Below are 27,768 nucleotides of genomic sequence, written 5' to 3'. Positions count from 1 at the left end.
TGTTGAAATAAAACAGCATTCTTTCCATAGGGTTCAGGCCAATCAACTTGACACTGAAATGTTCCAAATCACTTAAATGGAGGAAGTAATTGAATATAACATCAGATTCACTCCTTGTAAAAACATGCAGATGTCAAAGGAGTACTTCTTGCTAAAAAAAAAAGAAAAAGACCCAGTATGACAAAGTGGAAGACTATGAGAGAGGTTAAACCCCACTTCCGTCTGTCATGATCATTTCTCTTGCAAGTCTTAGTAAACATTCAAACATCTCAACACTTCAAAACTACAACAACAACAACAACAAAACCAACCAAGCAAAAAAACCCACCCACTCCAAATACTTTCTTTCCTGCTGGTATGTTTGGGAGTTTTCCATAAAAAGCAAGACATATCTTAGGATTTTATGAGCTTTCAGTTATTTGGGAACATGACTGAATAAACCAAGGGAAGTTTTCTGGCTTAGCTTTCCTGAGAGTTCATGCTGATGTTTCTAAGCCCAGTGTTACTGCTGAGAACCTTTTTGGGCAAGCTGAGAATAGTTCCCTTAAAACATTATGGCAATATTTCAAGATGCTGTCATATGATGGTGGCCCTTCCAAAAGCCAAAAATAATGAAGAGCTGTGGTTAAATGTGGGTTTTTCTTTATGCCTGAGATACTTGTTGAAGCCAAGATGGAAGTAGAGGTCCTGATCTAAGAGCAAGAATTGCTTCACTTTGACCAACCCTGTCCTAGATTCAAATGTTGTCAACCAGGACACCATTGCATTAAAGCCCTTAAAAAAAAGTGAGCTTTGGAGACAGAGGAATTAAACAAATTGTCATAGTTTACATGTATGTGAAATTACGGGCTCCCCTGCCTTTCTGGTTTCTCAGCTGGCTCTGTGAGCTCCAGTCCGGGGTTCAAGGAGGCAGACATGGGTGCTCTGCCCAGAAATCGCCCTGTCAACCTTGCAAAAAGTAATAGTCAACTGCGACAGTGACATTAAAGCAGACAGAGTTTTATTAAAGGGGAAATAATATCACCAGGATCCATTTTTTATAAGCATATCACTGTATTGTACTATTGCAGGGAGTGATGGAGGGCCCAGAACAGAAAATCCAAGCTATTTCAATTAGCCAGGCAGAGCTTCACTTGTTTGTATATCTCACAGTGTAATTTTATCTTGAGCAGAATCTTTCATATAAAGCTCATTCTTACCCTTTCTTATGTTGGAGAGCTCCTTGTTAAAATTAAATTTCAAATATTTCTTACATAAGTGCAGTCAAACCAAAAGTTCATCTAGTGCAGTATCTTGCCCCATATAGTTGCCAAAAGCAGGTGACTAAGGAGAAATATACATGACAGCCTTAATATTCGCTTGGCATCAAGCCATATTTGGCCCAGGGTTCATGAGCTGATTGTGATGTCTGTGTATTTGTAGTCCATGAACACACAGATTCCTTTTGACCCAGTGTTAGTTCTTAGTTTCCTTACCATCCATTGCTAAGAAGGTACAAATTTCAATAGCTGCCAACTCACACAACTTGGTAGCTGATAGCATAGGGAGGTTGCATTTTCAAAGAAATGGCTTAAAAAACTCATCAGAAAAGTCTGATTTCCTAAACAACCACACCACGCACTGTGCAGCGTTTTCCTACTTTATACAATTTTCTACGGTGTTGCTGAATTTTTACAGTCTATTGTCTCTGTCACAACATCTACAGTATTGTTTATGCAGCTATTTTCTAAGACCCCATTAAACATTCATTCATGTTTAATGAATTAGAGGGCAATTCTTGTATAAAGCTGGCTTCAGGCAGCTCTTCAATAATGGGCCACAACAAAATCCTAGACTTAAAAGCATCTTAACATAGTCCTAACACAGCTAAACATCCAGAATTTATTTCCATTTTGTGGACAACCCTAGAGACAGCAAAGATTTATATTCAATTTATATTAACACATTTGACAGTGTTAGCAGAACGTCTTCTGCTTGGCTCAAGGTCTATTTGGGACCAGGTCCTGTATAAAGCTTGCAAATTTCTAATGAATTCCAGGTGTTATTTTAATGCCTGAGGTAGCTTAAGAAGTCAGTCATCATCCGTAGTTAATAAATATAATTGAATTCAGTCCTAAATAGATTATTATGATCATAAATTTGCAAGTCTCTTCATGCAGTTGTTTAATCAGTTGGCTACCGGCATTTTTAATCAACTAATGAACTGAAAATGCAAACTCTGTCAATGAAATCGGTTTAAAAAAAGGAAAGTAGGCAATTGGACAGAAGAAAAATAAATACATAGTCATATTTTAAAACCCTTTCTTATTCTGCAGATAATGAGAATCCTCTCACAGATTTTGTAATGCCATAGCATAAGAATGGTCAGGCATTTAAAATTGTAATGTAATATTTTAAAAGGCAAATTCTCAGCCTCTGGAAATTATTCTCCCTTTAAGGTCCTAAGCAATGGTAGGACTGTACACTAGCTGTATCTGAACTTAGGAAGATGTTGTGTGTGTTTCGGAAATGAAGAAAGCTATTTCTGTTTTTTCTAATAATTCTGTACATATTGTGCATTTTAAAAAGTTATTATCAATAATCTGTTGTTAATAATATGAAGAAATTACTGAAAAAATCCTGTCTAGGTTTGAAAAAGAAAAGGCACTGCAATCAGATTTAAATAAAGTATCTTATAAAGGAGATAAAGAGATATCCGTTGACAAGCACAGTTCAAAAAATCTTAAAACAGAACAAAAACAACTCAGGATTTTATTTTAGATCCTTGATATTCAGCATTTCTAGAAGTTTTTGTAAAGAAAAAAAAATGAAGATTCATTAAAGAAAAAAAATATTTTCTTTCATAGGAAGTAAGTTATTCTTGATTATTCAAAGTCATATTATGAGAAAGGTGATCTGTGATTTCAGACAACAGTATATTATACTCCTGCCCATTCAGAGGATAGTTTTTAATTACATTTGTTTCATCTTTTAAAAAATAAAGATTATAGATCCTAGGTCTATATCATTTGTTATAGCACATTCCAGATTTTTTTTTTGTTTTTACACAATGCAGATTCATTCATTTTCAGCAAGTTCTTTGTTTTTATGGGATTATGTGGGTCTGAAAGGTACAGCTATTCTTTTCTTCTTTCGATTTGAAATAAGTGAAAAGCTTAGATCTTAGACAAAACTTGTTCTAATGAAAATAGAGCATTTTATTTTTTAATAGATTGAACTGAAAAATTACAATCAATTAGCATCTATTTTTACATCCAGTCTGATGTAGATCATTAAGAGTTCAGTTTCTGAATACACTTCATTTATATCAGCTGTGTATTCTGCCTGAAGTTTGGACACTTAGACATATAAATATCCACATTAAATTATCTTCAGAGTTTTGTGAGTGGAAAACACAAACCTGGCAGAGCACACAACCTTTTTATCCCTTACTGTGTTTAAAGGCCATTTTGTCTCATTTTGTCAGTTTACATAATGCAGCAGACATTTGTAAATATTTGTAATTCTTTTTAACAAGTAGCTATTGTCCTGCACATGAGATTATTGCTGTTGAGAAGGTAATATTTGCCCTAAATGTAGAAGATGTTCTGCTCTGATTCAATTTCCATTGATTTGGGTTGGGATTCTATTTGAGAATAATGTAATTAGTATCAACACACTCTCATCTTTCGCCAGAGGTCTCCAAGTGCTTTATTTCAGGCAATGTAGCTATGCCCGTCTCGTACACTTTGTATGTTTGATAGCTTCGGTGAGCATTTTCTCCTTTTATATCAAACTTGTTAACTTTGTTAACTCAAAGAAGAATACTGCTAAGAATGCCTTCAGGATTCAAATGCTGTATCAAGTGAGATTTACTACAAGTAATTGCCAAATGCAGGACTATACCACTGCGATCTGGACTTGTAACTGCTGTATTTTGTAACAACTTGTTGTAGCCTTGGCAACCAATATTGTGGAAGAAAAATGCTAGCATCTCCTGAGTAACCATGGAAACCAAACCAATGTTTATGGGTAATTGAATAATCTGACCTATTCACATGACGTAGGAGATGCTTTATATTTAATACCTGGAGATACCATCTTGATGTTAATCATCTGGAACAAGTGATGTCTTATCTCTGTAAAACATGAGGCAAAAGATACATAGAAAGCAGACAACAAAGAAAAATGAGATGTAATGAATTTAATAGAAATTTTATTAGCATTAGTTTGGGAGGATTTTTTATATTGCTTATTGACAGCTAGAGAGATTTCCTTTGAGTATATGTTGAGCTGAATTATCCCTACTGTTTTGTGATACCAATATTTGTTCATCATATTGAGCAGGTGGAACTGTAAGTCAAATGCTCCAGTTGTAAGTAAAACCACTCACAAAACCGACATTTAAAATTATAACTTCATGGCTGCATATCCAATAACCAAAAAAACCACCCTTCCTTTCTTTTTATTCTAATTGTCATAACACTACTGTGGAATTCATTAAAGAATTCAGGGAATTACTGAATTTTGATCTGGCCTTGGACTCGCTTTGAAATAAACTGTTCTATTCCCTCCTATGTCATTCAAGAAAAAAGTTCCTGAAGGACCAGCAGTAATCAAATCATGTGAAATACTTTCATAATGAAAAACTTTATCTGTTGCCCATTCAAGCAAGCAGCTCAGATCCAGAGTTTTGCTTGAGGAACAGGGGAGAAGAGTCTGAGAAAATAAGTCTGAATATCCCCTGATCCCTCCGGTCTTGGGTGCTCGCTGTTGCCACCAGTCCTTTTCCATTGCACTGCAGCAGCACTGTCCCAATAGGTCACACACACTGAGAACTGCCTCAGGCTTAATAAATCCTCATTCAGACTGCTAAGGGAGACTCCGTAAATGTGTTTGGTTTTGGTAAAGTCTTCCCAGAGAATGCTCTGGAGAAAATACTTTTCCTTTGCTGGGCAATGGTACACTGTGCGTCTCTAATCCCACGTAATTCACCCTATTCACATGTTTTCCTCTGACTGGAGCCTGGACATGCTGCTTGCCTGCCTGGGGAGGTTCTGTATACAGATGGGGAAGGACAATGCCAAGATGTACTTTAATACACTACACAATAAATGATTTGTGAAAACAGGCAGTCTTTCAGTAAATCAAATGTAGCTTTCTTTCTGAATATCTACTGACAAGGCTGAAACAAGTTGAGTTCTTCTTGGTATCATTAGCAATAATTTTCCTTTTGCAGTATTAACCTACTTCTTTGTACTCTTGTTCCTGTTGTACCTGGGAATTACATCCAAGAGAGAAGCTGCAAATACCAATCTCTCCTGCTTTGTATCATGTCAATAAAAATGCTTTAATAAGTCTTAAAAGAACCATGTCAAATATTAACCAAATTTCATTTATAGCTCATTAAATCCGTGTTATATTGTATTATCTAAGCAAAGCTTTTGCAAAGACTTACTATTTTTTATCTGTGCCATGGAAAGTTAACTGTATTCATCACCTACCTCAGGCATAAAATGGATTTTGTTATGATGAAATGATTATGTTATTTAACATAATCAGTAGAAAACTGCAACCAGCTTCAGCTGTACTAAGGGAACTGCTATGGTAAACCATTCAGTCTCATTAAAACAGACCAGAAAAATCCACCCTGTAAAAAAATGAGAACAGACCCCCACTGTTTGGGCAGAAACTGGCATGGAGGGGAGGAGATGTAAGACTTGGTGTGAGAGGCTTGATCCTTTGTTTTTTTCGCCTTAAATTCTCATGCTGCACCTGTGCATGGGTCTGGAGTCCTTACTGCTGATCCCAGTGACAGAACATGTCATGGGCAGAGGGGAGTGGGGTTACTGCAGTGAGATAATTAAACTTGCAATCAAAGGTTTCTGTAAAGAAAAATGCCTTTGCCTCATGGTGGCCAGAGTTACCACATCCAAATGGGAAGTTTAAGACATATTCCTCCCAGTTTATTGCCACAGGCTCACCTGGGACGTTGGGACGCAGCCCAGAGACGGTATCTGATCGGCTTTTTACAATCAGGGAAATGAAAGGAATACAGATGGCAGATAGTCACTGAAGGAAGGCGGGAAGTTAATTGCAAGGAAAGGAGAAGGTGTTGGAATAAATGTCAATTAAATATGGTGACATCAAGCTTACTGCAGGAACAGTCACCCGTGGAGATTCAGAGCACAAACATACGTGCTTTAAGACAAAGAATAGAAAGATAATTACGGATGGGGACTTTTAAAACAAAATTAAAATACTGAGATATCTGAAGTCAAATTAATTGCTAAAAAGATCTTTAATGAAGAGGCAGACATTTTAGAAAGGAGCAGTGACAGTCACTAGCTAGTTGAAATGCCTGAAAAGTGAAAGATAAGAGATGAATATAGTTTATCTAAGTTATGATTCACAGGAGACAAAGAGCAGTTTAATTATTCTTAGGATGAAGGTGAGTTTTGTAGGATAGTCTAAGAAAATAAATCTAGAAACTTATAATGACATTTGAAAACTCAGAAAGCTTAGCCGTATGGATGGATGGCTCTTGAAAATGGAAGTGACTGCCAGGAGAAACAAAATATGTCAGTAATGAAAGGAACAGAAGAAATAATGCAAATAATGCAAGCATGAAGATCTAATAGAATTACCACATCACAAGAGATTGAAATCCGACCTGCTAAGCTATTTAGGAGATATTCGCTGAGGCTGATGTGAATAAAAGTATGGTATATAAACACAAGACTATTAGAAAAGCATGACTGTAAACAGCTGCTGTGCAGTAAAGGTTTCTATGGGACCTTGTAACTTGAGTAAAATGTAAGGTACATCCTCTGTCCTTTCTTGGAGCCTTCTTTAATTTTTGTATAAGATAAACTGCACCAAGGATTACTTTGTAAAATTTTCAACTGCTATTGCATTAGTGTTGATTTGAGAAATTTTCTAACTTAGTATTCCACAGTACTAACAAGACCTTCACGTATATAAAAATACTAGAAAAGCTAAGTATTATCTTTCAGTAAGAGTGAAATATAAAAATCTAGAACAACTGCCAGATTTCACTTTTAGTTTCAAATAATCTAAAGTAATATATTGCAGAAGCATTTGTGGATTTATGACCTCTTTTCCCTTCTGTATCTTTTATATCATTACAGATAGATGGAAACACATAAAGTTGGCAGTCACTCTCCCCTATAAGCCTTTGTTATTTTGGCAGATTTTGAACATTTGAGCTGCTCTTTTCTGAGCTTTTTCAGAGCTAATTTCCTTTGTAAAAATATCTTTAAATGGGTCAAATGTTCCTAAGACCTTCTGGTCTTTTCTTGTTTTAAACAAAATTTGGGAGAACAATCTAAATAACTTCTGCCCTTAGCTGCTCCAACTAGCCCTTCCCAAATACTGTTAGCTGTAAATCTTTTGGAAAAAAATTAGTGACTTGGTGTTTAGCAGCCACCTTCTCTGGTGAGTTTATTCTGTGTACTTTCAGGGACTTTTTCAGTCTTTCCAGTGCCATCCCTGAACTGCAGTGGACTGTTCCACATCAAATACCCTATCTGAGAATGAGTTTGCTTTATTTGTGTCTTGTGGTCTCATTCTGCAGTAGGCTGCTGACTAATTCAAGAGGGATAAAAAATAGACTGTGAAAAAGCCTAGGAAATCTGGATTAAATGAATACTGGACATAACTATTGGCCATTCTTGTATCTCTATGATACCTGTGGAAAGGGCTTCTGAATGGATCTGTGTTTGCAATGAGATTGTAAAAATACCAGCACTGTGTAACCATTGAAGATCAAAAGCAGCTGAAGTAGCACCAGCTCCTATGGAACAATCATGCTTTGGGATAGTGAGCAGGGAAAGCCAGCCGATTAGTTAGAAAGGTGTACTGGAGTAAGACAGTTGTGGCTTGCTGTCTTCACATGGTCATAATTATGATTAATCAAGAAGAATATTCCTAAACACTGTTGAAAATATCTGCAATGCTAAAGGCATTTTAATATGGATGCCAATGGGATTGGCAGTATTCCTTCACAGAAAGTAATTAATTATTCCATCATTCTGTTAAATCATCAAAGAAGAAAATATTTGGTGTTGTATTTGACAAAGACCTTCCCATCCTCCCACAATCGTGTATCAACAGATAATGGAAACAAATAATTTGAAACCAGTGGAGGGAACACATTAACTTGTCTAAATGATTACTATACTATGTGCAAGCTAATAATTTATTTGAAAATCAGATCAGGATCAGATGTGAGGAAAATAACATAACCTACGTCAGTAACCTGTACTCATCAGCGATCAGTAGCAAATACTTTTGAGAAAAAAAACAGGGGTGGGAAGCACTTCATTCCTGCAACTTCCCAGGTTATGCTAATAAGCTCAGTAATAAACTTTTTAGAAAAGACCTGAAAACAGAACATGGACTATTGTAGAGGAGGAACAGTTATATAATAAATAAATCTGTTTGTGATTGAGACATTTCACTGCATTTATACATTAAAGCAGAGAATAGGTACTTTGTTCTCCTTTTTTTTCCCCAAAACTCCTCAATTAGTCACAGACTCTTCATCATCCTGAGCATCCTTTGTTGTTGCACTTTAACTGTTTAGCAAGGTGAGAGAAATGCTAAAGTAAAGCAAATATCCCATACCTAATGAATAAAGGGTGAAAGGAGCAGAAAATAATGATCTTTCACATAGAACTGCCCATCACTATTTGTGTTTTTAATCATTAGATTGTACAATTTTAAGTAGCACAGCCGTGCAAATAATCTGGAAACCACTGAATGTATAACGAATGTTATACATTGTGTATAACACAGACATGTACTCCACAGAAGGGCATTTACGTTTTCCTGCAGAGCACGAAGATAATGAAAAATCTGTTTCTGTAAATATGGCCCAGGATGATTTCAATATGAGTTATTCATGCAGTGGCTTTGCATTTTTTTGCTACTTTTAAATAGACTAAGAGCGCCAGAAGGAAAAAGAAGATGTTCTGTCTAAGATCTTTTTTTCTCTTTTTCTATAGGCAAAGGTTGAAATTTGCATGTGCTATTGCCTGAAAATTTTACTCTTAGGTCCTCACTTGTTGAGAACCTGAAGAAGAAACAGAATGTATTGCTTTATTTGACATATGCTAAACAATACAGTAAACTAGATATTTTTTAAACCAACCTGAAAATGAAATTTCTATACTGTAATGTTTCTTAACTCTCTAGTCACAAAATGTTAAACCTTCATTCTGACATTAAACATTTTTTTAAAGAATGTGCTTTTTTCTTCTAGCAAGTATATAAGTGTAATGACCACTTCCAAAATGCTGAAGAAAACAGTGCAGAGTTCAAAACAATTTCTATCATATGCAGTTTCAGTGAAAGAAAATCAAGTTTATATATTTATTTAACTGGGTACCATGAAAAGCTATGCCTTGCATGACAGTATGTGATTAGAAACGGTATCATACGCTTCTGAATATAGACCAAAGATGGAAATATTGATGCATTCTCAGAGAGATAGACCTAGTCCTGAATGTGTTAGCCTGAACTATGTTTCCCCCACAACCGGCAAATCTTGTTATTTTTCTTCCATTGGGCTGAAGTTAAAAATAAACTTTAAAAAAATAAGCTCACTTCTATTTTGTGGATGAAGACAGCATTCTGCAGAAAGTTAGTAAAGCTGTATGTTCACCTCACTATTGCTTTAGAAGGCTATTATAATCTATGTGATAAGCTATTGCACGCTATGGGGCAATAATAACCCAGCACCCTATCCGATGGCTTTTCTGCATGGGAAATAACCCCAGTTATTCACATGGAACAGTTCTTCCCTACATGCGTGGGCCATCTGAGGTGCCTGCTCATTGAAGGGGAAGTTTTCTGAACTCCTTGATCATTCCTCAGCCTCGTGGATTTCCTTCATCCAGCGTCCAAGCCCGAGCTGCCGCACAAGCTCCTTCCTCCCCAGCTGTCTTCATGGCAGAAACGCACAAAGCGCAGCCTAAATAGCTTTCGTTACCTCTTCTAGATGCACTGACTCCACAAAATGTTCTTTTTGAGAAGTCATTAGGGGTAATTTGCCAGTGATGACTTCTTGTTCCTGGAAGGCGGTCAATGCAGGTTCTTTTTACAAAAGAAGTTGAAAAAATTATGTTAAATTAAATATGCCTCTCATTTCTGTTGCCAAAATTATTCTTTACCCTTTATTGCTGGGGATGCTGTAAATGGCAGGAAGCAGGATGACCAGTAGGCTGTAATTTATAAAATATTTTGGGATATTTTAGTATGAAAAGCTCTATAAAAATGCGTGATATTAATAATGAACTTGACAGTTCTAGGCTGCTCATATTTAAACAAAAATTCTCATTAGAGGCTGTACGGGAATGTAGCGGAAGATTTGGCGAGGAGGTTAGTTAAACGTAAATACGCTCAAGTGACTTGCAGCTGTCTGTAGAAAAAGCACACGCATCACGCTAATTGTTTTACTGACCTGGTGTGCTTGATGAGTAGAACCTCTGTGTTGGAGAACATAGGCCTGTGAGAAGCTCTAGGCACCTTATCACTGTGTCTGAGATTCTTGTGAGAAAGAGCGGGAGGCTGCGCCTGCCTGAAGCCTTGAAATCCAGGCGAGCTCAGCAGGCGCAGCGATCTTCCAGCAGGGCCGAACTGACCAGCGCCCGCGTCCCCCTTGTGTCACCTCTGCCTGGGAGCTCAGGTGCGACTTCGGAGATCCCCCAGTAGAGAGGTAACTAAAATAAATCTTGCTCTTTGCAATGCATTCATGGCCTCTGGCTCTTCTTGTGATGTGCCTGCGTATGTGTACACATTCCCCAAAATGAAATTCAGATCTATTCTGTTTTTCAGGCCAACATAATTCAAATAATTGATCTCTATTATTACGCTCTATCTATTGTCATGGGCAAAACAGGCTCAACTCAGAAAATTTAACTTAATTACTTGCCAATAAATTTAATTACTGATTTGGGTATTGAGAAACAAAGAAGACAATTATTTGGGAAAATCATCATCAGAGACACCACCAGCTTCCCTCAGCTGTGCTCTGCAGTGGGTCCATTGGAACCAGCTGGAATCAGCTGGAACTGGCTGAAACTGGCTCCGGGCTGCCCTGGCTTCAATGTATGGAAGACTTTCCTTTCAATAAAGCCAATTTCAACAGCTGAACAGGCATCTCAGTACCATCTTTTACATATTTTGGTCATACTTCTTCTTATTTTCACATATAAATGTGGAAGATCACATCTCTACATTTTTGTACTGTCTTGCATAATAAGTGTTATTTTGAAAGACTAACATTTATTGCCCAAAGATCAAATTTGGAAGTGAATTTCAATATATATTTGAAAGCCCTAGCTTGTAAAACTTAAACAAACTTCTGGCTTCCACAGTAAATAAATTAAGAAGATCAGATTAAATCAGAATCTTTCTTGAGGGAGGCACATACCCCTCACGGTAACTCATAACTAAAATATATAGAAGTACAAATCAAAGTATGAATCGGTGGAGTTTAAAAAAAAAGAAAAAAAAAGTATGTCAAATCTGCTGCTTTCTCCTATTGATGGGAAAGAAAATGCGTCAGTTTACATTTCTCACATTCTCTTAATATACTTGCTTTGTATGTGATTTCATTTGTTGGAGCATCGCCCTTCTTCCTTACTGTTCCTTCTCCATCCAACAATGACCAGAAGTGTTTGAGTCTCCACTACCTTGTGTCAAAGGTCTAACAGAGACAGATGATGTTTCAAAAGCATATGATCCATTTGCTGTGCATGCATCCTGAACAGCTGACATAGAATATGGGTTCGTTCAGTTGTACTGCACTTAATCTCTGTTGTTCTTATTGTGATACAGTAGTCCATCTGGTATGTTTTTCTCCTTCACCTTTAAAACAATGTTTTAAAATTCTCTTGGCAATCATACCATTTGTGGTACGTGCAGAAAGGAGGATTTTCAGAGGGCTTCTGACAACTCACTCCTTTATGGAATATTGAATGCCATTTTCCCTAACAAAGGGCTATTTCTCTTTCAGATTTAAATTATCTGACTCTTTCCTTCAAGATATTTGAGCACTTCAGTAATTGCTATAATTTTTTATAATGACAATACTATTTTGTTGCTAGGTCTCCTCTCACTAAAACGCTTGGAGACACTGTATTAAAACTTGCCAGAGATATTTTCTGAGCACAGATACCAGGGTTTGTTTCCCATACTTTTGTCTTCAAAGGCTAGGAGATGAAGCACGAGAAAAATCTCAACATGATAATAACACTTAAGCAACATTAAGTAATGTAGTCAGAGCTGAACATCTGACTATAACAATGTGTACAAAATCTTTAAAAGTAATCTCTTTTTAGCTTTAAAAATCCTCAGTAGTACCTACGTTTGCATGGTTATGCATGTGTAACACACTTGACATCTGGTCTCAGACATCTCTTTCATCACAATCAGTGCCTTTGGGCTCAATTGCAGAGATTCCTATACTTTAAAATAAAGATCCTTAGTTAAACGGTAAGAAATTAATACAAAGATTTTGCTTCAAATTCAACCTATTTCAAACTAAAGATACAAGTGTGTCAGAGTGGTGTTGTTCTTTTCAAAGGATGCATATTACTCTTTAGCACGCATCCTGTATGGTTCTTCATGCCTTGCAAGAAGTACAAGCCAAGCTCTTTGCAATAGAAGCTAATTCATCAACTCAGATTAAAGCAGATTTTATTATAGCAGATTCTGAGCCAAATATTGTGCATTTGCTAATTTGGCATCTAAGTTTTTCCTTCGTAACCGTATGACGGAGCCCATTTTGTCTGGACATGCTCTTTGGTCTGGAATCTTAAGTAACATTCATTCAGCAAGAGAAAATTGTTGAACACTTCCAGTGGAATACAATAGAAAACTGTTTCTTGCAGAGTTGTCTAAGTGACAGTTATTTATGTCAGAATCAGCAGAGTATGAGTAATTTTTTATTGTCATAGCAGCAAAACCACGATACTTTTAATTCATAAATGGTCGTTAAATAGAGGCAGATCATGTTTTACTTACAACATGTCAAGTCACTAGGAGCTTAATCAGTAGTGAAAAAAATATTAGAGTGGTGCTTTTTCCTTTCCTTTTGGAACTGACTGGTATTGGTAGTGGTGTCACATCCATGGAAAGAGGAGCTGGTCAGATTTCCAATGGGATTTAGCTCTTCTCTTACCCAATGAGTACCAGCCTTACCCCATAGATACTTTGGAGTCTAAAATACTTTTCTGTACTCTGTGAAGCGTATTCTAAAATAAGCTATAGTAATCTAGATAAAAGGAATTCAGTATTCATAAGTATATTTTTCCTTCCCTTGCCCCGCCTCCCCCCTTTTTTTTTTTACCTCTTTAAATGTTTCTTTACGCTTTTACCTCACTGTGAAATTCACTCCTAACTTTCAACATTTAGTTCATTGCTTTTCTTTTTTTATCCGGATGCATACTGTGGGGAAATTGTACAATTTGCATAAAGGAAAATTTCTGAACTTTTAGTCACAAATTTTTAAACAGAGCAAAACCAATCTGTTTAAATCTATGGATATAAATTAATTATTTTCAGTGGCCTTAAGCAGTAAAAAAAAATTATGAACTTCCAGCTGACAAAAGGAAGACGAGGATGCATGTTCTACCATTACAAATTTGAAAAAAAAATCTCTCTCAAATTATTCTTACGGAATGTTTGGAAATTATCCTGTTATGTTTAGCCATACATACCCTCTGGCACGTTGTAAGGGCCAGAATAGTACTGTAACAGTTTATATAGCTAGTAGTGTTGCATATAAATGCAGACAACAGGCTGAAGATCATTTAATTTAATTGTTTGTTCACATTTCTTGATTTTTCTTTTAAAAAGAGAAGCAATTAAAATGTAAATGTAATGATTTCATTTCCTTGTAATTGAAAAAGAAGAAAATGCATTTCCATGCCAGTTCTTGTTTTTGGAGCCAGTAATTGTTTGCTGCCCATGGATTTTTTTTTGTAATGTTTTTAAACTGACATGTCTTTTACTATTTTCTATGTTATGGCAAATGAAGAATAAATTGACTTATTCTAAAGCAAAGATATTGATTATGCATAGAAGTAACATACCCTACTAAATCATAACTTTTACTGGGAGAATGTTGTGCTGAATATAAGATGACGATTGTAATTCCTTATTAAATCTTGTAAGAATGTAGATTGTTAAAAATAAGTTGTTCTGCTTTCTGCTTACTGGTGTTATGTGTTTGACATGAGATTTCTCTTGTTGTACATTCATTATTAGGTGTATGAAACTGTAAATGAGTAACTGTGTTTATGGGAACTGTGATACGTATGCTGTGGACCATGAACCACTGTATGGATTTTAATGAGAAATTTGTGAACATATAACAACATTAAAAAAAACCAAACTAGCAATTTACTAGGCAAGTCAATGCATATTATCTCCATTCATCATTGATATTGAAATTGAAGAAGAAAAAATTTTATGGAGAGTAGCAGCAAAAGATTATCAGATCTGGCACTGATAAACTATGAATAGAAGCCAAATAAACAGGGATCTTCTTTTACCACTCTTTTTTTATGCTCTCAGGGATTTATTTGTGTATCTGTCATGCTTTCATAAGTTTCGTCTACTTCCCCACAATATCCCTTGTGCCTGGAGTGTTTTATGTACCTAAAAACAGGCAAACCCTTACTGGTATTTCTAAAAGTGATGAAGTAGGTTTCCTGTTTGATAGGAGCAGTGCAATCTATTAAAGCAGTTGAGAAAACTCCACTATAAATCTGCCTGCATCTTTAAGCATTAAATAGAATAATAAATCTAGCCCTATAAGACCATTTATCGTATGATAAAATAATGCCTAAAACAGATGAGACATAGAAACATTTCCTGGCATCATTGCCTTTTAAGAGCGAGCTGTCATCCATCGATCATATGTTGGGCTGCATCCAAAGGAGCGTGGCCAGCAGGTCAAGGGAGGTGATTCTGCCCCTCTGCTCTGGTGAGACCCCACCTGGAGTTCTGTGTTCAGCTCTGGGGCCCACAACACAAGAAGCACATGGACCTATTGGAGAGGGTGCAGAGGAGGCCACAAGAATGATCAGAGTGATGAACACCTGTCCTGTGAGGACAGGCTGAGAGAGCTGGGGTTGTTCAGGGTTGTTCAGCCTGGAGAAGGCTCCAGGGAGACCTTATTGCGGCCTTTCAGTACTTAAAAGGGGCCTGTAAGAAAGATGGGGACAGACTTTTTAGCAGGGTCTGTTACAACAGGACAAGGGGTAATGGTCACAGAATCACAGAATCACAGAATGTTAGGGATTGGAAGGGACCTCGAAAGATCATCTGGTCCAATCCCCCTGCCAGGGCAGGAACACCTAGGTGAGGTTACACAGGAAGGTGTCCAGGTGGGTTTTGAATGTCTCCAGAGAAGGAGAATCCACAACCCCCCTGGGCAGCCTGTTCCAGTGTTCCGTCACCCTCACTGAGAAGAAGTTTCTTCTCACATTTAAGTGGAACCTCTTGTGTTTCAGCTTGAACCCATTACCCCTTGTCTTACTGTTGGTTGTCACCGAGAAGAGCCTGGCTCCATCCTTGTGACACCCATCCTTTATATATTTATAAACATTGATGAGGTCACCCCTCAGTCTCCTCCAAGCTAAAGAGACCCAGCTCCCTCAGCCTTTCCTCATAAGGGAGATGCTCCACTCCCTTAATCATCTTTGTGGCCCTAAACTAGAAGAGGGGAGATTCAGACTAGACATGAGGAAGAAATTTGTTTACAATGAGGGTGGTGAAACACTGTCACAGGTTGCCCAGAGAGGTGGTAGATGCCCCATCCCTGGACACATTGAAGGCCAGGCTGGACCGGGCTCTGAGCAACCTGATCTAGTTGCAGATGTCCTGGACTGGAAGACCTTTAAAGGTCCCTTCCAGCCTAAACTATTCTATGATTCTATGAAGTGGTCTGTAATCCCGGCATGTAATCTATTCTACAGTAAGTGATATACCAAAATGAAATGACTGATATATACACTTTGCCACAGCTGACTTCAACGGGGAGCTACGGCAGCCAGTGCTTGGCAGAGACCCTTTCAAGACTTGGGAGAGGACATAACCATGGTGTCATTATAGCCTCAGTAATTCCCCGTGACCATCTTATGACCTCCCCATGCCGGGTCTTTCCTTGGAGGCATAGTCCCATGAGGACACTGGACATGGCCATGCTTTTAACTGTTTGCATAACAGAAGTAAAGACCTGAAGAGGGTACTCGCTGTGCAGATAAACACTGCCTAGCTTTAATCCTGCTTGACAAAGACTGGAAACTCTGATGGATCACCAACCACAGCATGCTACCAGAAATGAAAAGAGAAAAACAAAAGACCAGCACTGATTAGAAGAATGGAGTTTAAATTTCCCCAGACGTTAATTTCTTCAGAAAGCAAGATGACAACTGGAAGAAGTTCAAATGGCTCTTTATGCTGCCTCTGAAACGAAAGAGTGCCATAAGAAAAGGAAGATGGCGTTACTGTATTTACTTGAATTCTGTTAACTTGACTGGATGAGGCTTACTATGAAGCACTGCTCCACAGACTAAAGGATGCATAAAGCATGTGAAAAGCAGTAACTAAAGGAGGCAGAGATAAACTTAATTCATATCAGTCTTCTCTAAATCATTCTATTACACTTCATTGCTTCTGTCTTTCCCCATTCTGGCTTTAATAAAAATGTATGCACTGAGGCACAGTATTTGACTTATGACACTTTTTATTTTGACAAAGAAGTAAAATGAATAACGTAACAAAATTAGATTTCAATTCAGCAACATAGCCCTGTGATTTTTAAACCTTATAACTAATTAAACCTTACTGTTTTCTTTAAACATAATCTGTTATGCTAAACTGAGGTCATAACTTTCTTTGAAGTTAAATATTGACTTTTACAATAGCCTATACTATTTAATATGTTAAGAAATTGTTATTATGTCAATCATTGTTATTCTACCCAAGTGATACGCCATAGAAGGTGTAAGGAAAAAAAATATTAGAAGCAGAAATGAGCAAAGCCTGTAATATTAGAGGTTTTCCTGCTCTACTCTGCACTGGTGCGGCCTCACCTGGAGCACTGTGTGCAGTTTTGGGCACTACAGTATAAAAAGGATCTAAAGAGAGTGTCCAGAAGAGGGCTATGAAGTTAGTGAAGGGTTTGGAGGGGAAGCCGTATGAGGAGCAGCTAAAGTCACTTGGTCTGTTCAGCCTGGAGAAGAGGAAACTGAGGGGAGACCTCATGGGGCTGCAGCTTCCTCACCAGGGGAGGAGGAGGGGCAGGGCTGAGCTCTTCTCTCTGGCGACCAGTGACAGAACCCTAGAGAATAGCAGGAAGATGTGCCAAGGGAGGTTCAGGTTGGACATGAGGAAAAGGTTCTTCCCCCAGAGGGTGGTGGAGCACTGGAACAGGCTCCCCAGGGAGGTGTCACGGCCCCAAGCCTGACAGTGTTCAACAAGAGACTGGACAAGGCCTCAGACACATGGTGTGACCTGTGGGGTTGTCACATGCAGGGACAGGAGTTGGACTCGATGGTCCTTGTGGGTCCCTTCCAACCCAGAACATTCTACGATTTTAAGATTCTATTAATTAATTTATACAACATATCATATTTATGGATGTTGTAAAATGAGCATTGGCAGGCCTAGGAAGCACAGTAGCCTACAACTTATGGCAGTAAAAATTATTATATCTAATTTTATCACCCATGATATATTTTACCATTTAGAAAAATCCTCTGAAACATAAACAAACCTCATAAGGACAACCATAGGTTTGATTTCATTCAACAGATTGTAAAGACTGTGAGGACATTTTAGCCTATTTCTGAACAGCTACTTGATTTTACAAAATGGGCAATCTTAAATATTATTTGAAATAGTTGTAGTAAGCAGTTGCATGGTAAGAAATCTGTATATATCTTTGAATAACTCAGGTATAAATAAAGCAGGAAGAAGTCTGGTGAAGTTAAGAGTACTGCACTGTATCAACTATCCTATACACCTTCCCATCTTTTCACAATAGTTGCAATTTTCCTAATACCAAGTTATCTGAGAATTCTTCTGTAATGGTCATTTTAGGATATATTAATATTTATCTCTTTTTTGACCTGCAGTAACTGGCCTTTCTTATTTGTGTGATTCTGCTGGAGTTTGATGGGAAGGCAACATCTAGCTAAGTCTTTGCTTTGTATTGAAGTCACTGTAACTGAAAAGCATGTGGCATCACCTGGAAACAAGATGAAAATTTCTACATCATTTATGAACAAAATTATCTTTGTCGCAATATTCACTCTTGAGCATAATAGTTTGGCTATCAGGGGAAGAGAAAACTATTCACAGAAGTATGTGGGAAAATTCTGTGAAGTTATTGAAGATGAAGAGTGAAACTGCATGTAATTCACAATTATTTGAGGAATTATTAAAGATAGTGAAACACAGACTGGGGATTTCTGATCAGACAAGCTATATCCCTCCCTCATCAATTCTGAATTCTTTAGGAACATTAAGATGAATCTTTAGTTTATCAGGCAGGCAATTTATTGGACTTTATATGTATTTGGTCATGCCTTATTAGAATAAAGTACATAGATAATTTTTAATGCTATCAGTATTAACTGATCACCCACCTCTGGAAATGACTGAATCAAATGGAGTAATGAAATAAATGTCAATCAACTCCAAGCTGGCCTTAAAATATGCAATGTAGTGTGTTTTCATATGATTTAACATGCAACATATGTGATACTATGTTGATGTTACCAAGCACATACAGAATGTAATTTATACTTTTCAGACTACCATTTCATCACTGACTTAATTTAGCTCACTAAATGGGAATGCAGAAAAATATCTAATGTAATTTTATATGCAGCCACATCTAAGATCTTTAATAATTTTTTTTCTCCACATTCAGGCAAATATCCATTGATCTAATGCTTTTTTCTTCACAATGCATTACAAACAGTAGCAATAACAATGAACTATAAATCAGCTATAGACCATTATTGATGCCGTCTTGTAAAGTCATGATCTTGATTTCATAACTTCAGTTGTAATCACTCTCTGGTACAGACTCTGATTTAGAGACTCCATTGGTCCTATGAAGGCAGAAAGGAAGGCGTGGAACATAAATTTAATAATCAGGAGCACTGAAAGTTTTAGTGATTTCAGAGCTAAAGAAAACCAGAAAGCTCATGAAATTTCCAAAATCTAAGGATAAGATGAAAAGAACAGGAGAGCTGGATATTCTCTTAACATTGCTTAAGGTAACACTCTACACTGAACAGACACACACTATATGTGTATATATGTATGTGTATATATGTGTGTGTGTGTGTAGCAATACACACAGAGACACACAGTGGATTGTTCTCATGATTAAAATAGGTTTGCTGATAAACTGTCTTCAGAGTATTTCTACAACTTTATTAGACAATTCTTTAGTGGGCAATTTTGACAATAAAACTCCTTACAGCAGTTATAATTCCCACTACTATTAATTTTCCCAAAGGCTGGACATTGCAGAAAAGGGAATAGTTTTGTCACAGTTTAATAGAAGCTCTGTGAAGAAAAGGTCCTAATCCCTTTTCTTGTATCTTGTGTCTACAAATCTGATTCTCCCCATTGCCATTCTATTTAAAATCTGTGTAGAGTGGGAAGAATCTGGATGGTTGGCTACTTCCAGATAATATTTTGAGACTTCTCTACTAGTCAAAACCAAGAAGTGAGAAATATCTCTGGAAGAATAAAAACCAGTAAACTGATAACAATTTTATGGAAAACTAAGAAAAATGGCTTAAGATTGGGATGGATGGTTTTGCTGTTGATTGTTTACCTGAATGGATTTTGCTGTAGCTATTCCTATTTCTTTAAGGTTTTTCAAATTGCAAGACTAAGTTAGATAATTCATAGACATAAAGAAAAAATGTGTCGCTTTGTAGAGCTTGCAATCTCATTTTTATAAATAGATAGCATTCATTACTTTTTGAAGATTGAATGGTGAGATGTTGATTAGCTAATAGCTACTCAGTCTGGATAGGCATCTGTTTGCGCTATTCACTTAATTGATCCTTTCACAGTTTTGTTAGATGGGTTTGGGCCAGCTGTGATGTTATGTTTGCATGGGTGGGTGTTTATGCAAAGATCAGTCACTCAGGTAAAATGTTATTAGGCTTAGCAGTTGCCTTGTACTTTTCATTAGGTTTGTTGGCATGAAGTGTTCTCATCACAGATTTCAGACCAGATGTTTCGTATATCAATTGTATTCTTCAGTTTAAAAACATTGCATTGTCACATGCCAGTTATTTTCTAGAACAAAATATAATGAATATGAAGTGAGGAAGATGGCTATGAGGAAGATGCTATGAGCGGGTGTTCAGATCAAAGCTTTCCAAAGCTCAGCCATATTAAATTACGGCTTGGACTGCAGCCCAGTTTTTGTTCTAACTTCTCTCTCCTCATGAACCAGTGAAGCTTTCCATTCTCATCTGGGAAGTTTGCTGCAGATAAACAGCCAGAGCCTCTTTCTTCAATCTCCACTTTCTTCCTTCCCTGGCAGGTGACAAGAATTATCACCTGTATTTAGCACTTTTGATCTACACAAGTGTCACAGCATCTATCATCTCCCAGAAACTGAAGAAAATCCTGGCCCAAGAATAGATCCCTCCAAAGCAAACCTTCCCACCTGAAGTCCTGCTGATGCTTGAGGAGGTGCAGGCCATAGGCTGGTTGAGTTGCTCTGGTGAGCTACAAACACTTCAAATTCGATCATTTGCTTCTGTAGATAGCAAAGATTTATAGTAATTTTTGAATTAGCACAGCAGTGACTGTAAGACTGGGCTCTGGATCTCCTTTGTGGCCTAAAATGATCCTTTTAAGGACCTCTCTTCTTTCTTGGAATCCTAAATAATGCCCTATTTGAGAGATGTTCTCAACTAAGTGCAGTTTACAGCTCTGATGAATGTGCTGTTAATGATTTCTGTATCACTTATCCAACAGTCTCTTAATGTACTCCCTCCGATGATGCAAACATATCCTTTCCCGTTAGTGGTTTCAGGCCATTCATCACTCCAGTTAATGTACAGACAAACATAAAAAAAGGATTGTGTAACAGGCAATCTAACATAATACTTGATTGCCAAAAGCACTAAGTCTTGTCTCACAATTTAATAAGGGCCTGTTTAGACAAAAGTGTCTGCAGCACTTCTAAACAGCATGACACAGAAATTGTATGCACGGCTAAAGGAGGTCTGAATATAAGGATTTTTACATGGCGTAATTCTAAAAAAACAGAAGGAACAGGAGATTTTTGCCCAAGCTGTTCCTGCATGTCTGTGATTGTCAGTAATTTCCTGTTTGTTGGGATGTATCACCAGGCCACTCTTGCAGGCTGAGCTGCTAAGCCAGAATTCATTCAGAGCTGGTTGCTCTGAATGGCACCCCATTTTGACATGATTTGGACACAGTGATTTATTCTTGTCTAGTACTTCACTATAAGCTGTAACAAACTATAGTTGTCAAGGTTTCCTACAGTCAAAGAAATCTGGATGAGTTTAGACATAATCAACATAGGCAGAACAATCTGATTTATGGTGGTTTTAGGATGAAGTTACCTTATGTTCCCTGACCTGAAAATAAATATCTGTTGACCTCTTATTTTATTTGCTTAGATTTCTTTCTCCTTAATCTAGATTACAAAAAATAAACCTAGGTGGTAGGCATAGCTAGAGAGCAGTTGCTCTTAAGCCGTGCTAGAGCATTGTGTTCTATCTCCATCCAAATTGTGGTGCAAGCAAGTTACCTAGGTTTTTCCCCAAGTCTTTCAGGAGCTCAGCTGTATTGCACTGATTTAGTTAGCCTATTGGTTCTTAAGACTGCCTACTACATGTTATATCGTATCTTGAGTTTCTCTTCTTTTTTTTCATAAGTCACTAGTTTCAGACCTTCATACACTAGTGCTCCATGAAAAATGAAATTATATCTTTTACTAAAACTCCCTAAACATTTTAATGTAAAATAAAATATAAAATTACATCTTGGGCATTTCTGTGGGCATCTTCCATTTTTGGCTCCATAATGTCTTTCAAAACTTATTTCTCAGTTTGGTAGTAGGTATGAATTATAATAATAGAAATAATATCTATTTCATATATATCTCTTGAAAGACTAATTATATAAACAACCAAAAAGATACTAGTAGTAGTATTGTTGTTTGAGACATTTTTTCATATAACGGCCTCTATCAAAATGTGTTAAAATCTTAAAGCCATAAACCCCTGTAGCATTTATACACAGCAGGCAAAAAAGATCAAGGTCCTGTGCAAGCCTTTGTAGTCTTATCCCTGTTTAAATCAATGGCGTTGTTTGAATCTAAACTGAACTTGAATGTGAAGGAAATATATAAGAAATGAACTACAGAATTGACAATAGAAAGAACAATTGCCTGAAGAAAATCCTGAGGAGAGCCTTGAACAAGTGCTACCCTATAATTTTCAGAACTAGAATTATTTCCGAGAGATTGATGGTGCATACAAAATAGTATTTCCTCATCTATGAAATGATGCTTTAGATTACTGAATCATCTTTATGCAGAAACGGAATTTAGACCATGAATAACATAACGGAATTTTCATTAATATGTTATGAACATGGTGCAATTTGACTGCTTTTGAGTAAAACAGTTTCACAGTAAGACTGTCTGCTAACACTGATGCAACTCTTTCCTAGGTCTGCATAAGTATTTTGATGGCAGAACTCAATGAAATAGAATAAAATGTCAAGAAGAGTTACTGCTGACTGTATTTACAATCCTGGAGTGCAAGTCTTACAATCAGTCCCCAAAAGCTAAATATTCTAGGAAATCCTGTGGGTTTGTTGTAACTTTTTGTTATTGCTGTTCCCTTTCATTTGCCTTGCTATGTGTTTAAATACCTGTATGTATAATTTTTAGGAACCATTCCTGTGAGAAACCTTGAAGATAATGGGATACTGAGACATGGAGGTAACTGCATCTTATCTCCCTGAACGGACGGCAGTAGTTATTAGACAGTAATTGAGGGTGATCATCCTTTGTTCTTCCATCCAGGCATCTGATTATTTTGAGTCAGATGAAATCTGATCTGGAGAACCTCAGTGCAGCAGAAACTGCTGTACAAGGTGGTGACCTTCTCCTCTCTTGGTCCTCTGGAGTACAGGACTTCCTACACCCTGGCTATGGGAGGTGTGGAGTTAACCTAATTCCTCATCACTCACACCTGGTTGATTTTTTTTTCCTCTAGCAGCTGGAGAAAAGGAATATTGCTTCCAGAGAAAGGCAGGATCGTGGCTCTCTTCCGGCTCATCTTGTTGCTGTGGAGTTGTACAGGTGGTGTTATTACTAGACTCTACTTTGGGAAGAGAGAGGTGCGGAGGCAGAAGCGGGGCTGGTGCAATGCAGCACTTGGTTTGTTCAATCTGAAGAAGAGGAGACTGAGGTCAGACCTCATCACAACTACAACTTCCTCACAGTGGGAGGAAGAAGGGCAGGTGCTGATCTCTGGTGGCCAATGACAGGACCTGAGGGAATGGCAGGAAGATGTGCCAGGGGAGGTTTAGGTTGGACATTAGGAAAAGGTTCTTCCCCCAGAGGGTGGTGGAGCACTGGAACAGGCTCCCCAGGGAGGTGTCACGGCCCCAAGCCTGACAGTGTTCAAGCAGAGACTGGGTAACGCCTTCAGACACATGGTGTGACCTGTAGGGTTGTCATATGAGTTGGATTTGATGATCCTTGTGGTTCCCTTTCAGCTCAGGACATTCTATGATTCTAGCAGTGTACGAGACTCTTTGTAAACAGGCATGGGACTTCTGTTGACCTTACAGCGAGATATTGGTAACATGAGGATCCCACCATTTTGGAATTGTTTACATTTAAAAGTATAATGCTGTCATATTGATCATATTTACTGAGATAATATATAAACAGTAAGAGGGGCTGCAATATGTCTGCAAAGACTTTTGCACAGTGATCACTTTTTGTATAATGTAATACTGAATTTTCATGCAACAGATATAACGAGCAAAATTAATTAAAAACATCAAAGAAAGGTCTATGGTTTACTCAAATTACACGTGAACATTTCCATTAGAGTCTTATTATACAGGTGCCAAAAATAACACAATGCCATTAACTACTGCAATAACAGTGACATTTTAGGCAAGTCATGACTAACATTTTAGAGAGCACTTTGAGAAGGCAGAGTAGCAGTTACTTGTATGTATTATTATCTGCTACTAATAATATACCACTTTTGAAAGAGGAGTATTCATTGCCATAGCGATAAGTGGACGACAACTTTCAAAAACCCCCCACTAGTAAAGAAAGTCACAGGTGGCTGGCCAACTATCACCTCTGTGACTTTAAAATAGTCTTCTACAAGTTAAGTTAATATAATGCAGCACACAACAACCATGAGTGCAGTTTTCAGTTTTGAATGTATCTTGTCAACAGGACTTTATTTTGTTTTTATCACAGTTGCTCATGATGAAACAGGAAATGAGGAGGAGAAAATTACATCAAAGGTGAACAGTTCAAAGCCACTCAGAAGTGAAGTTTGAGAAGAGAAGAAAACAGAGAGGACGTTGCTTGCCTTGGAGAAAGGGGGAAGGACCCAAACGTAAAGGTGGCTGTGGATAAAAGGGAACAAACAAGGCAGGAGAATAAGCAGTAATGTCAGTAACATTAAAAGAGAAAAAATTTTTTAAAAGTTCATTTTGGATTTTCTTTTTGCTTAAGTCCAAACTGTAAACTGAAGTAGCCAGTTTGACTCCACACTGAAAATGTTGAAAACCCTAATAGTCTGAACGTGATCACCCAGACACACACCCAAGGGGGAGGAGGAAGTAAGACATTTTACAAAATGAAAGATTTCTGACTTTTAACTCCCAGACCCTGCTCTTGTTAGTGAAATTTAAAGCTCTCTCCTGATGTTTTTTGTGGGGTTTTTTGTTTGGTTGGTTGGATTTTGTTTGTTTGTTTGTTTGTTTGTTTGTTTGTTTGTTTTGCAGGGGAGGAGTGGGAGAGGCCTGATTCTGTGACCACTTTACATGCTGGATCCAAAGCTCAGTATCTTTCTCTTAAGTACTGCCAGCTGAATCAGTAATAGTTGAACCAGGGAAACAGAACATATTTGCTGAAGACAGCTGCTTTTGTTCTCCTTCCCTTCAGGTTCAGCACCTAAAACATTTTTTCTTTTTCATCTGATGTAATTTATTTTAAACGTGTGAAGGCAGTGCAAAGTGTAATCTAGTTTGGCAACCCTGAAGTTACCTTATGTACTATACAATGATTGATATATATCATATACGATGAGATATATATATCATAGCTTATTTGCCCAAATCAGCTATAAATTAAATCAGAAAAAAACAGTGCAGCAGCCTGTCACCAAGAATATCTTCAGTGAGGATTCTTAAATTATGCCACAGTCTTTCCCCACGTGTGGATTTTAAGTAAAATTAAAAAAAATAAATAAATTAAAAAAATCTCTGTTTCTTCCAGAAATTCATGTTGGATTTCCAGTGGCATTAAGATCCCAGCAAATCTCTTCCTATTTCAGGCACAAAAATCTTTCTCAAGACAAAAACTGTTATGTTATCCTCAGTCAGGTTTCTTATGCAAGGCAGGTTTTTTATGAACCAGCCATAACATTCCTACTAGATATTAGCCTTCGTTCAGTCTGTCACTTCGCCAAGGTTAAAAATATGCTTTATAGTATTTTTATTATTAGAGCAGAAGGATCGAATATAGATTGTCAACATAAGGGATTGTTACTGCTCACAATGATGAGCATATCATGAAGGAACATACTTAGTCTGAGTAGAAGCAAATTTGTAGTCATGTAGTGTCCTGAGACATGACGGTTATATTTGATCGTTGACTAAAATTTACAATGTTAAGGCAAAGCCATTCAAAAAGCCCTGAATGTTTTAGTGTACTTATATACAGTGTCATATATATTATATAGAAATATTTATTTGTTCTGAAAGTGTGTATCAAAATATCTACAGCAAACATACATAGTAAACAAGAAAGGTAACCCATTTCTGAAACTTTGCTTTACTGTAAATTATTTTATATTGTTATGTTCCAGAACACCCACTTAAACTTAGTAGGTTCCAAGTATAGGCTAATTAGCACTGCAGTTTGGATGCTGAACAAGACTATTAAGCCACTAGGGTGAGAAGTTAGTGTAAAACAAACTTGGGAGTTCAGATGAATCAAGACTATGAGAGTCAATTTCATTTTCACTAATCTTCCATAATGACTCTGTGCTGTGAAATGTTGTAATGTTTACCATCTTCACAGGCAAAAATACTTCAAAACAAATTCCAAAATATTAAACTTTCACAAAGAGGAAGAGTTAAACATCTTTTCTGTGAAATTTATGAGTGTTCTTAACACTTTTCTCATGTTCATTCTCTTCTATTCCTCATGCTGATCGCTGCCCTTCGTCTTTTTTTTTAATGTATTTTTTGTATTCTTAATATGTTTTTTATTTACTTATGTTTTTCTAGCCATCTATATTGGCCTACCACTTAGCTAATAATACATTATTACTTCTCCTCAAACTAATGCTGTAAGAGCAAACTAAAATCTCACACCAACACTGCATTTTTAGCTGAAATTGATATAAATTCTATTATTAAATAGGTTTAGTAGAATTAGTAGAATTAATTATTTAATAATCATATTATTATTATTAATAAATTTTTGTATTAGATGGAGTAAAACAGCATCAAACAAAAGATCTTCAGGAATAAAGAAGTGTATTCCAGAGAGGATGAGAGGAAAAGAATGCAGATATGTCTATCATTCTGCAAGACAGTCCAATTTTCCTCCTATTTCTTCTTTTAATCAGACATATTTATCCTATTAAAATGATCAGTTAAAAAAAGAAAAAGAAATAGCCACCAAGAATGTGGCCTCACCTATCAGCAGACATGAGTTGCGTCTTTCAGTAAAACTGAAACAGATGTGTCTGCTGCACTGAAACGCCCCTTTAACAATTAGACATGTTTTAAATGTACAGGTTGAATCCTCCAACCTTGCTGCTTGGAGTTCGTACCTAACTGCATGTTTAGGCTGTAAAATGGCAAGTATGCTGAATAAACTGCAATTCTTCCTGCAGATACTCCATGCCTTTGAAAATCTGTAGGTAGGCAGCTACTGGTCAGTCCTGGCGACTAGTGTTACATGCCCAAATTATCTGGTATTCAGGGTTCCATGAACTTTTTGGTTTCAAATGGATCTGTGCCTTTCAACATCTGTGCTCTGGCATTCAGCTCCCTATAACATCTATACAGAACTTGAACCTTTGTTCTCTGAAGGCCTTAGAAAAATGCCCATGGAATTATTGCTGCTCCTGCTATTTGCCCAGCAGCACTGACATTGTTGTGATATTTTTGTGAAGGCTTTCCTGTGAAGTATATCACATTTTCCACACTGCTCTTCAATCCAGGATGTGCTAAGAATGTTCTTCAGCCTGCCCTGACCCTGAGAGCCCTCTAGGTCCATTCAGCAACATTTTGCAGCATCTGGGCCCACGAACAGGGTTTTCTCTCAGACAGCCTTCACTTTTTCTTATAACAGGTTGCTATGGGGACAGTGAAGCACATATGATAACTCCTTACACCGTCAACGAATTTTTAGGTCTTCTAACTTGAAAAAGTCTTCAAAAGGTTGTTTGGGTT

The sequence above is a fragment of the Caloenas nicobarica genome, chromosome 2 (assembly GCF_036013445.1).
Source record: "Caloenas nicobarica isolate bCalNic1 chromosome 2, bCalNic1.hap1, whole genome shotgun sequence".
Taxonomy (NCBI): domain Eukaryota; kingdom Metazoa; phylum Chordata; class Aves; order Columbiformes; family Columbidae; genus Caloenas; species Caloenas nicobarica.
The sequence above is the reverse complement of the archived record's forward strand: the minus strand, read 5'-3'. Positions refer to the sequence as shown.